Here is an 11545-nt window from a genome sequence, read left to right on the forward strand (position 1 = left end):
ACACATGGGTGTGCACACTCCTGAGCAGGAATGTGAGTACACAGGTGTCACACATGTCCGTACCCATGCGCACATGTGAAGGTAAACATAGGATGTTGTCCTCCACCCTATCGTCTTGAAACAAGACCTCTCACAGGAGAGGAAGCTCACCATTCTGCCTTAGCTGGTTGACCAGTAAGCTCTGGGAATCTCCCTGTCTGTGCCCAATGCTAGGACTGGGTATGAACAGTGAAGTCTGGCTTTTTTGTTAGGTATTGGAGGTTTGTACTCAGGACTTCACACTTGCACACCAAGCACTTGTCCGGTGGGCAGTGTCCCCAGGCCCCATTCAGCTTTTTCTTACAACTCTTCTCAGGCTTACAGTGATCACAGAATTGCTGGTCTTGAGGGCATGCGTAATACACATGGATTTCTGTGATGGAATGCTTTTTTACTGGGATAAGTCTTTTTCTCCACCTGGAGGAACAAAGGCAAGAAGGAATTCAGTCTTCTAGTGACTTGCAAGTCCCCTGCACCCCTCACTCCCTCAGCCTATGTCAGCAGAAGACATTTCGCAAAGGGGCTAACGATAAAGATGAAGACAGGAAGTTGGCAGAGTAGATATTCTGGCTATGGGGGGGGGTGTCTTGGGAAGAAAAAGGAAAATGCACATAGTTAAAATTACTGATGATGAACTAACACCTTCCACCCAAGTGTTCTGGATTCTGTTTAGAAGTAGCTGAGGAAAGAGAGAGTGATCAATTGTTCTTTCGCTTGTTTTTATTTGTTTTTACAAGATGTGTCCTTAGCTACTTAAGGAGACCCTTTGTTGCTACTGCACTGCCTCCCCAGGCTCGTAGCACTTTTCATATTCTGGGATCTGACTTACACAGAGGCAGTGCCTACAGGTGCATCATGCACTGGGAAATCTTCCTGAGAACCACACCACCATCAGGTCGACGGCAGCTTTGTGCCCATCTGACGTCCATCTGACAGAACATCTCCTTCTCAGGTGGGCCCTGGAAGTATAAAGACCCTCTTTTGGCCCCTTTGTTTCACTGCTACTGTTGCGGACTTAGAAGCTGACTTCTGGTGAGGGCTGACTAGGGCCTGGTCACTGAAGGTGCATTGACAGGATTCGCCACTAGAGGGAGACAGGTCACCCCATTTGGACTTAACAACTTGGCTGCCATATTAAAAGGGGATGAGGGAACTTATTCTTGTTGGCTGTATTTGTTTTTTGTTTTTTTTCTTTTTGTTTTTGGGTTGTGTTTTGTTGTTGTTGTTCTTGTTTGTTTGTTTGTTTGTTTGTTTTGGGTTTTTTTTTTGTTTTGTTTTTCCAGACAGGGTTTCTCTATGTAGCCCTGGCTGTCCTGGCACTCACTTTGTAGACCAGGCTGGCCTCGAACTCAGAAATCCGCCTGCCTCTGCCTCCCGAGTGCTGGGATTAAAGGCGTGTGCCACCATGCCCAGCTTGTGTTTGTTTTTATAGCGAGATAAGGTCTCACTGTGTAGCCCCAGCTGGCCATCAAATGACTGTGTAGGCCATACTGGTGGTCTACATAAAGGTCTGAGTGCTGAGATTAAAGGCGCGCAACACCAGGCCTTGCTTAAGGAAAAGATTCTTTTTTTTTTTAAGAAAGGAAGATACAAACTTTATTAGAAAAAATAACATAAAAACAAGAAAGGAAATGGGTTTGTTCAACGGATGCCTTGGTGGATGAGGCTACTTTTAGCTACACTGGCTCCCCACCCCCAACCCCCCTGCTCACACCAAAGGGCAGGGTCCATCTCAAAGCAGCGCCACAACTGTAGAGTCTCGTCAGCTGCTGCTGATGCCACTGTGGCCCCATTTGGACTCATTGTAAGACCCAGGACCCGTGCTGTGTGACTTTTGAGCTCAGCCACCTTGGCCATGGTTGGATACTTCCAAATACCCAGCTGGTTCTGGGCAAAGCCGTGACCTGAGATCAGCTCCTTATGTTGGGGAGATCAGTGGACAGAGCACACCTGGGAATGCACCTCCACAGCACTCAGACAGGCCCCTGAGCAGACGTTCCAAATGCAAATGTGCCGGTCACTGGTTCCTCCTCCTGTTGCCAGGATATTGGACTGCCAGGGACACCATGCAACAGCCTTGACAGCACCTTGATGTTGAGTGAATATTTGCAGGGGAGCCCATCCACTTTCTCCAGGACCACTGGGCCACACGTTGACAATGTTATCATTGCCACCACTTGCCAGGTGTCGTCTATCCTGGGGCCCAGCGAAGCCCACATACTTCCTGGCTATGGCCACTCAGTGTGGCCACATGGTGTTCTGCTACCCGAACATCATGGTGGTGGATGTGGCCAGACCGTGAACCACTGGACAGGATATAGCTGTTCCAACTGAGAGAGCTTACTTGAGCGGAGTGACAGGTCATGTTTCGAAGTCATTTCTGCTGCTGCACATCCCATAACTGCACCTCAGCATTGCTGGTGCCCACAGCTAGGTAGTTGCCCTCCTTGATCCAGGCCACCGAGGATATGTAGCCCCCAGGCTGCTCCATTTGCAACAACTGCAGGATGTCACCAGAACCAGCGTTCCATAAGTACACACTGTTGTCCAGTGCCACAGCCAATACATTTCCAGAGCTCCAATCTACAAAATTCAGGTAGTAGTCATTCCGGATTTCGGGGGCATCAAGATTCCTGTCTGGCAGAGAAGGGATGCATCTGCAAGCCTTCCTGCTGGAGCCAGGCGTGCCTTTCTGGCTGTAGAGTGCTTTCAGTCTGTTCTGGTAGCCTTCTGGGGCATTCTGAGGTTTGCCGCTGAGCCTTCCTCCACATCAAAACCGTTCAGGTTGAGAGACCAGGCTTTCTGATGCTCCTTTTTCATGGGCGTCCCCCTGTCTTCTGGCTGGTTTTCCTTGCTTAAGAGGAAGCTGGCCACCTCCATTTGAGAAGCACTGCGTTTGGGGGATAAAGCGGTCACCTCCAGGTTTGCTAGGGGTGGTCTGAACCTTGGAACTAGATTTGCCAGGAGTTCGGCCCTGGGTCCAGCGCGTGTGATCTGTTGTGGCTCGCATCGGCGAGGGGGCTGGGCCTGTGTCTTCCTTTGCTTTGCACTGCCAGCGAACAACCAGGGCATTGGGGATGGGTGCATCCCGTTGAAGCAGTGAGTGCAAATCGCTCTCTAACACGAACTGTGCCGTGGCACGGCTACCAGGGTGAGAGGCGACCAAGCTCGATCCTCACCGGGCTCCTGGGCTCTGAAAGCCACAGCTCACACCAGCCCAGCCCCTCTCTGTACTCAGCTTTCCCGAACACAAATCCCTGGCTCCTTGCAACGCTTCTGTGCGACTGCCGAGCGCGTTCTTTTCCGGACCAGGAAAAGATTCTTAAATGGGTGATTAAGGCAGTATGTCCCGTTCAAAGTTGCCAGGTGTCATAAATAGAAAATAGAGACCACCCATTCAGTTGACTCATGTTTGAATTTCAGAGGTTCGGCCTGGATGCTGGTGAGGTGAAGTTTCTCTAAAGTGCGTTCCCTCCTGGAAATGAAACTCTGCTACAGAAACGCAGGCACACATTCCCGAGTTACATCGGCAGCTTCAAAGGGACCACCTTTTAATGTAGTAGAATTGTCCTACGCGATGTCTGAGACATCTCTCAAGCCTGGTGAAAAATATCTAGGCACAATCTCTGTCCTATATCTGGTTCTGATGTCAGTGTGGCTACTATAGCTGCCTTTGGCCACTGTCTGCGTTATCTGTTCTCCCATCCTCTGACGCTGGGTGTATTTTAGCATATATCGATAATATAAAATAGTTGGTTTCATTATGACAGGTTTTCTTTGTTGTTGTTGTTGCTTGCTTGCCTGCCTGCTTGCTTGCTTGCTTGCCTGCCTGCTTGCTTGCTTGCCTGCTTGCTTGCTTGCTTGCCTGCCTGCCTGCTTGCTTGCTTGCTTGCCTGCCTGCCTGCTTGCCTGCCTGCCTGCCTGCCTGCCTGCCTGCCTGCCTGCCTGCCTGCCTGCCTGCCTGCCTGCCTGCTTGCTTGCTTGCTTGCTTGCTTGCTTGCTTAGACCAGGGCTCCTGTAGCTCAGAATGACCTTGAACCTCTGGTCCTCCTGCCTGTACCCTCAAGTGTTGGGATTATAAGCACAAGCTGTCACCCAGTTCAGGAGACGCTGGGAAGCAAGGCAAGCACTCGACCAACAGTTAGGCTGTATCCCCAGGCCCTTGTGATATTTTCATGCATGTATATAACATATCTTGATAATACTTTTTTTGGTTTGTTTGTTTTTCAAGACAGGGTTTCTGTGTATAGCCTTGGCGGTCCTGGAACTCACTCTGTAGACCAGGATGGCCTCAAACTCAGAAATCTGCCTGCCTCTGCCTCCCAAGTGCTGGAATCAAAGGCATGTTCCACCACTACCCGGCTCACTTACATTTTTTTTTAAATTACTATTTTTGTGTGTGTCTGAATGTGCCTGTATGAGTTTAGGTGCACCACATTGCAAGCAGGAGCCTTTGGAGGTCACGGGCCCCTTTGAACTAAAAATTCAGATGGATTTTGAGGCCCCGTGTGGGTGCTGGGAATTGAACCCAGATCCTCTTACCCTCTGAACCATCTCTCCAGCTAGGGTGGGGTCTGTACAAGGCTTCTTGGTTGATTCTGAAGTGAAGTTGGGGTTAAGAAACACATAACAAGTCCTGGGGCTGGGAAACATAAAAGACCATTTCCTGTCCTCACAAGTGTTTGACGGTACGGTGTTCCTTAGACTTGAGAAATGTTTGGGCCCCTTTAAAGGATAAAGCTTCTTTGGTATCTCGCAGTGTTGGCAAATGGCTTATGATGTATTGTAAGGGTCTGACATTCTCTGGAGGAAGACCCCAGACTCAGAGTGTGCAAAGGCAAAGGGCGTTCATTCTGCAGAAACAGCCAGCATGTTGGGGTAACAACCACACAGACATTCAAGTCCCTTTTCTAACAGGACTTCTTGATTGCTTCTGAGGTAACAGCAGACTTCTAGAACTTAGGGCACATTCCAAGGGGTTACAGAAACCATTAACAGAAGGTCACAAAAAAGATACACACCACAGGACCCCACGTGCAAAAGCAGGGGATAAGATATTGACTGAGTTTGTCAAAACTTCAAGGAGGGCTTAGTTATATAAAGTCTTAAGCCTTCCGTGGCCCTCCATGCTAGTAACAAATGGTGAAAGTTAAGCCAGACAATCGCTCCTAGTGTATATGCACGTGCATATTCTCTGTTATAACCCCTTACTCAATCTATGACTGAATGTGTAAACTCGCAATGAGCTTTTTACCACGTGAACACACGCTCTGAGAGTCATACATGTACTGAGAATGAAGGACAGAGATAAGTCCCCTTCCCTTTTCTCCACATACAGCACCACACTTGTCTTAAAGTTTTTGATTGCTAATAACAACAAAAAAAAATCATACTAGCTGGGCAGTGGTGGCACATGCCTTCAATTCCAGCCTTTGAGATGCAGAGGCAGGCAGATCTCTACGAGTTCAAGGCCAGCCTGGTCTACAAAGAGAGTTCCAGGACAGCCAGTACTGTACAGAGAAACCCTGTCTCACCCTATTCCCCATCCCCAAAATCAAACCATGGCAAATGTCTGACTGTACAGTCGTCAACGTAGTCCAGCTGCATGTAACTAGAGACAACTCTGTTAAATCAACATCACTGTGTCCCAAACAGTGCTGCTCAGCCTCCAAGAACATAGCAGACACAGCACAACAGGTTATCATCTGTAAACATTGCTGTCAATGTGGGAGCACACTTACAGTCTCAGATAAGGGAACGCCGAGGCACCCTGGCTCAACCTCTCCTTGGTGTGTGTTTCAAGCCCCTACAAAGGCCCAGTGTAGCCTGTGAAGGAACTTCCTCGGGTAAGGTATGCGTGCAATGGGAAGGGGACAGCCGGTCTGAGAAGAACATGGAGGAGGGGCTGAAAGGAGGGGGTGTGGGTGCAGGTGTAGCAGAGGCAGAGCCTAGTCTGATGCTCTGCTTGCACAGTAGTAACTGTGGTTGGAAAATATCAGTGAGAATTTCAAATAGCTGGTGTTTGGCACACTATCAAATACCAACACAAGGCAATAGTAAATGTTCCTAACCATGGATTTGCCACCAGTCCTGCCTGGATCCTTGTGCTTTGTATACACCTATTGAAATGTCACACTGTAACCATAAATACTATTATTGATTATTAGGCATGCTACTAGCACTCTAGCACTGAGCCGTACCCACAGATACACACGAGAGCTGCATCAAAGCCATTGCCATGCCAGGCTAGCGCTGCTGACATGAGCTTCTCACACGGCTAACCTGACTCTTGGGCTATTCTCCCCAAGTCTTATCACAAATTGTATTGTTTTTCTTATTTTAGTTAAAGTTGAATTTAGCAAATCATCTGAGACAGTCACAAAACAAGAAAAAAAGTCAAAGCAAACAAACCTAGATATGCCAAGGTTAGAGCCTAGGGAATAAAAAATGTCAGTGTGTGCACCTATATGTGCATGTGTGTTCATGTGCATGTGTGTGCATGTGCACATGTGAAAACATGTACTTGTGTATACATGTAAATGTGTGCATGTTTGTACCCATGTGCGTCTGTGTGTACATGTGTATGTGCGCATGTGTACATGTATGACGTGTGTGCATGTGTGCATGTATGCTGTGTGTGTATGTGTGCATGTATGAACATGTGTGTTGGAAGTCAAAGGAAACCTCAGGTGTGTCATTCCTTAGGCACCACCCATCTTCTTTTTTTTTTTAAAAAGATTTATTTATTATTATATGTAAGTACACTGTACCTGTCTTCAGACACTCCAGAAGAGGGAGTCAGAGCTCGTTACGGATGGTTGTAAGCCACCATGTGGTTGCTGGGATTTGAACTCCGGACCTTTGGAAGAGCAGTTGGGTGCTCTTACCCACTGAGCCATCTCACCAGCCCCACCACCCAGCTTCTAATTGGCTTTTTCTTATGTGTGTGCACATTTTGCCTCCACATATGTGTGTGTACCACATGTCTCCCGGTACCCCAGGAAGGCATCAGATCCTCTGGGTCAGGAGTTATGGATTGTTGCAGGCCACCACGTGGGTGCGGGGAATCAAACCTGGATCCTCTTCGAAAGACACAAGCACTGTTGGCCACTGAGCCATCTCTCCAGTCTCTCTTAATTGTTCTTGAGAGAGGGTCCCTCACTGGCCAGGCCCTCATCAAGTAGGCCAGGCTGGTCGGCCAGTAAGCTCCAGATCCACCTGTTTCCATCTGTGCAGCACTGAGATTACAAGTGGGCACCACACAAGGCCTTTTTATGTGGGTTCAGGAATTGAAGTCACTCCTCATGCTTGAATGGCAGCTCTGTGCTCAGTGAGCCCTCGCCGGTCCTGAAATGCATGGTTTTAACAGAAGAATACACAGGCAGCCCCTGTAGTCGCTTCGTCTTAGGTTCTCATGCATTATTTTCTTCTGGTCTCTATATCTGTTCTGGTTCTATGCCCAGAACACAGGTAAGACTTTTTTGTTACCAGTCATGCATCGGTATTTAAAGTGTGCAGACAACAGTGCCTCAGACATTTACCGATGTTAACGTGAAGCAGATATTGCACCTAGCCAGTGGAGGGAATGAATATTTACACTGAGGGGCAGAATGGGAAGATGGATACAGGACAACTTCCTCCGTTTTGTGTGTTGATGCTGGTAATGGTGTGAAAGCGTCTGATCCCAGTACTTGGGACACAGAAACAGGAGGGTCAGGAGTTCAGGGTCTGTGTCCGCTACATCTGCAACCTGTCTTAAAAACCAAGGCAAGATGATAAATTACTTGATTACGTTCAGTTTTTAAAAGAAGGCAGAGAGATACAGCTCAGTTAGCACAGAGCCTGCCTAGCATTGCCTGAAGCCCTGGCTTCCTTTAGCAGCGCCACATAAGCCAGGCATGACGGTGTATGTATATCTATGATTCCAGAACTCAGGAGGTGGAGGGAAAGGGCCAGTTCAAGGCCATCCTAGGGCACAGGAGTTAGAGGATGACCTGGGCCAGAGAGACCCTGTCTCAAAACGAGGGATGGGGAGGGTTACGTCTTTGAACATTGTGCTTATTGTGCCTATAAAAGAATTTTGTATTTTTCTTTACATTTTAATTATCTTTATCTAAGTATTTCCTGAAAAGCCTCAGGTAATACTTTAGATAAAGGCTGTCCTTTCCAGCAGGTTGTAGTATTAACATTTTAAAATAAATATTGGAACGTAGGTGAGAAGAGAGGACAGGAAGGGTCAACCAAACTTAGGATGTATGAAAAGCCATAGGGAGACCTGCTTCTTGACAAGCTAACGAAAAAGTAAAAGCAAAAACCAATGAGTTTGGGCAGAGGTGGCCTGTGAGTGGGGATCGCAGAGCCATGACTTACTAAGTGAAAATCTCAGTGCCTGCCAGGGAGCCACCTCCCTACGAATTTCTGGTCAAGTAGGTCTCTGAGAACCCCAAAACAATACAGCCAATTAGCCACTGTTCCGGGTTGCCCACCAGAACTAGATGGTAGGCCTCTATGCTGAAGACACCACAGGCCCTGGTCAGAGGATACAAAGAAATCAAGCAGGGACTGGGCTGGAAGCTCTTCCCCACCCTTCTTAGGCTGCCCTGGGGACAATTGTCATGAATGGTCTTACTCAGCTATAGACCAGCCAGTGCCCTACTGATGGTAAGTTAGTTATGAGGATAACCAAAAGTTGTGCTACAGTTTAACTTTTTGTCAACTTGCTTGGATATGGATTCAGACAGGTGGGTAAGGGTAATGTCATGCAGGGCTCAGGAGTGAAGGATTCCATCCCTACCTGCCTGGGTGTTGCCGGGAGACAGCCTGATGCTGTCAGTATCCCCAGGAGTGCCTCACTGAGGAGCTCTGACTTAGCCTCGATGAGGACTGCCCTGAGGGCCATCCTGAAGCTTGGTCTCCCCAGTCTTCCCTCCCCCTGCCCCTTGCTAGGTTTCTCTCAGGAAACACGCCGCTCCACTTCCTGCAAGTTAAGCTCAGTGCTGAGGATTTCCCCAGGAAGCCCATCCTGTGGCAGGACTGGCCATGGCTGACCATTCTTCAAGCTGAGCAAAATAGACAATTCTAGGTTGGTCCCTGAGATTTCAGCTCCACATAGAAAGGCCCTTAATAATCCCGGGGCTGCGTCTAGGATGGATTCAAGCCCTGTGACGATGTTATACTCCACGTCGACCTCCAGACAGGAGGTCTCTGCAGATAGAAGCCAGCAGTCCTGTCCTTCATGCCGAGGACTAGAGACTTGGCTGGCGAAGCTTGGGATAGATTTCTTTGGCATCAAGTAGGTAGATGGGGTGAGGCCCACCTTGAGGAAAGGAATCTTCAACTGAATAGAGTAAGAGCAGCCCCTGCCCTCCAGGAGAAGCCCCAGCCCTCCAGGAGCAGTTCCTTGCCCTCCCTGGGATCCAGGAAGGAAGACCTGCAGGGCATCCAGAGTGTGCATTTGTTAAGGTTCATCTTCCTCCTGACCTCGGGGTGTGTAGGCACCTGCCAACAAAGTGAGTTGGCCTAAGACACTGCAATGCCAGGGGGCAGGCAGCACATTAGGGATTCCTGGGAGCAAGGAGCAGACAGAACTTTAATACCCTGATTTCTGTCCTACAGGACAGTTGTGGAAGGAAGGAAGGAAGGAAGGAAGGAAGGAAGGAAGGAAGGAAGGAAGGAAGGAAGGAAGGAAGAAGGAGGAGGGAGGGAGGGAGGGAGGGAGGGAGGGAGGGAGGGAGGGAGGGAGGGAGGACGGGAGGACAGGATTTAGAGTCCCCGTCACCCTGGGCCCTGCAGAAGTCAATATGTCTGCAGCCCTGTCTTTAGTGTATCATGGCAAACCTTAGGGGAGGAGGCTCTGTGTCCATGCCCAATGGACCCAGTAGGCCAAGGTAGTGAGCAGAGTCCCCAGCAGGTTGGTGGGAGGGTGATGCCAAGATTAGGGTGGGGAGTATGTTAGGTCCAGGAATGAAAAACTGTGAGTTTGGGTGGGTTTGTCTTTTTTTTTTTAATTTTTTTTGGTTTTTTGAGCCAGGGTTTCTCTGTGTAGCCCTGGCTGTCCTGGAACTCACTCTGTAGACCAGGATAGCCTCGAATTCTGAAATCTGCCTGCCTCTGCCTCCCAAGTGCTGGGATTAAAGGCGTGTGCCACCACTGCCCCGCATTGGGTGGGTTTTTTGGTGGTGTTCTTTTTGTTTTTGTTTTTGTTTTTTTTAAAGGGGGGGGGGTGGATAAAATGAAGCTTTTGCTTTGTCTTTTTCTAAAATTCAACTGGCCGAACCCAAAATCTTCCCCTGCATCAACCTGTTAAGGCTCTGGGCGGTGCCTGCTTCCTGCGTCCTGTACTCTTTTCTGTTTGATTTGTTTTGCTGTGCTGAGGATTGAGCCCTGAGATCCACACATGCTATGCAAGCTCTCTACCATGGAGATACAGCCTGGCCATTCCCATCTCTATGCTGATAATCACCAGGAATAAATATACTAACCAAAGACCTCGGTCATCTCAGAAACACAAGATGACAAAAAGACTAAGCCTCCATTCACCTCCCAGGCCCGATCATGGGCCAAGTACACTACACTGAACGCCTGCCCACATCCTCTCATTAATCCAGGCGAGGAGAACTGGCCTGGACCAATTACACTATTGGTATATTGCTAGTGCTATTCCTTCCATCGTAAGTAATCTGTTATGAGCGTATATAGAGCTGTCTGGTTCTTTGGTGGCCTGCTGGCCTGTGGACCCACTTCCTCAAACATATGGGGAATTTTTTATGTTGAAATGTTTGCTCTTGACTAAGCATATAGTGTCTGGTTACACTTCCTCATCAATGCAGGGAAGTCTATTCCCCCTTCCCCCTCCCCACCCATGTATAAAATTTAAAGAACAAGCATTGAAAAATGACCCAAAGGCTACATATACTGCCTTTCTCCACTCTGGAGTCTATAAGTAGATAGCTCAAGGTTATTGCCAAGAATTTCCTATTGAGACAGACAGACAGACAGACAGACAGACAGACAGACAGCACAGTATTGCAATTAGGCCCAGGTGTCTCAAAGGAATAAGCATCCTAAGATCTAACCTAGTTCAACTCAAGCCCTGCCGCCTGTGACCAGTGTGAGCTTGTCACAAAGCCGCACCTCTCTGCGCCTGAGCCCTGAGAAGTGCTCGAAGAGACCACAGGTCTGACTCACACAAGAGTAAGCTGCCCTTTTGGAGTTGTTAGGCAACGAGGTTGCACAATAGTGATGGCAGGGGAATGGATGGGTGGTGATAAACAGTTCAAAGTTGTAGTATTATCCAGAAGATTCTACAAGCACAGATTTCAGATTTCTTTTCTTTTAAAAAATCAAGTGTCCAAAACAAACAAACAAACAAAAAGGTCTTTCATTACAAAATAAGGACCACTAGCCAGACATAACCGTGCATATGATGTCATAATCTCAGCACTCCAGACCTAAGGCAGGATGACTTCCTGTCTCAGACACTACAAATGAGGGATGCGAGGGATGC

General features: G+C 48.3%; 1 pseudogene; it reads right to left on the reverse strand.

Moving 5' to 3' along the window:
* Positions 1620 to 3358, reverse strand: Gm7856 (predicted gene 7856; annotated as a pseudogene).

Source organism: Mus musculus, chromosome 16 (genome assembly GCF_000001635.26).
Source record: "Mus musculus strain C57BL/6J chromosome 16, GRCm38.p6 C57BL/6J".
Taxonomy (NCBI): Eukaryota; Metazoa; Chordata; class Mammalia; order Rodentia; family Muridae; genus Mus; species Mus musculus.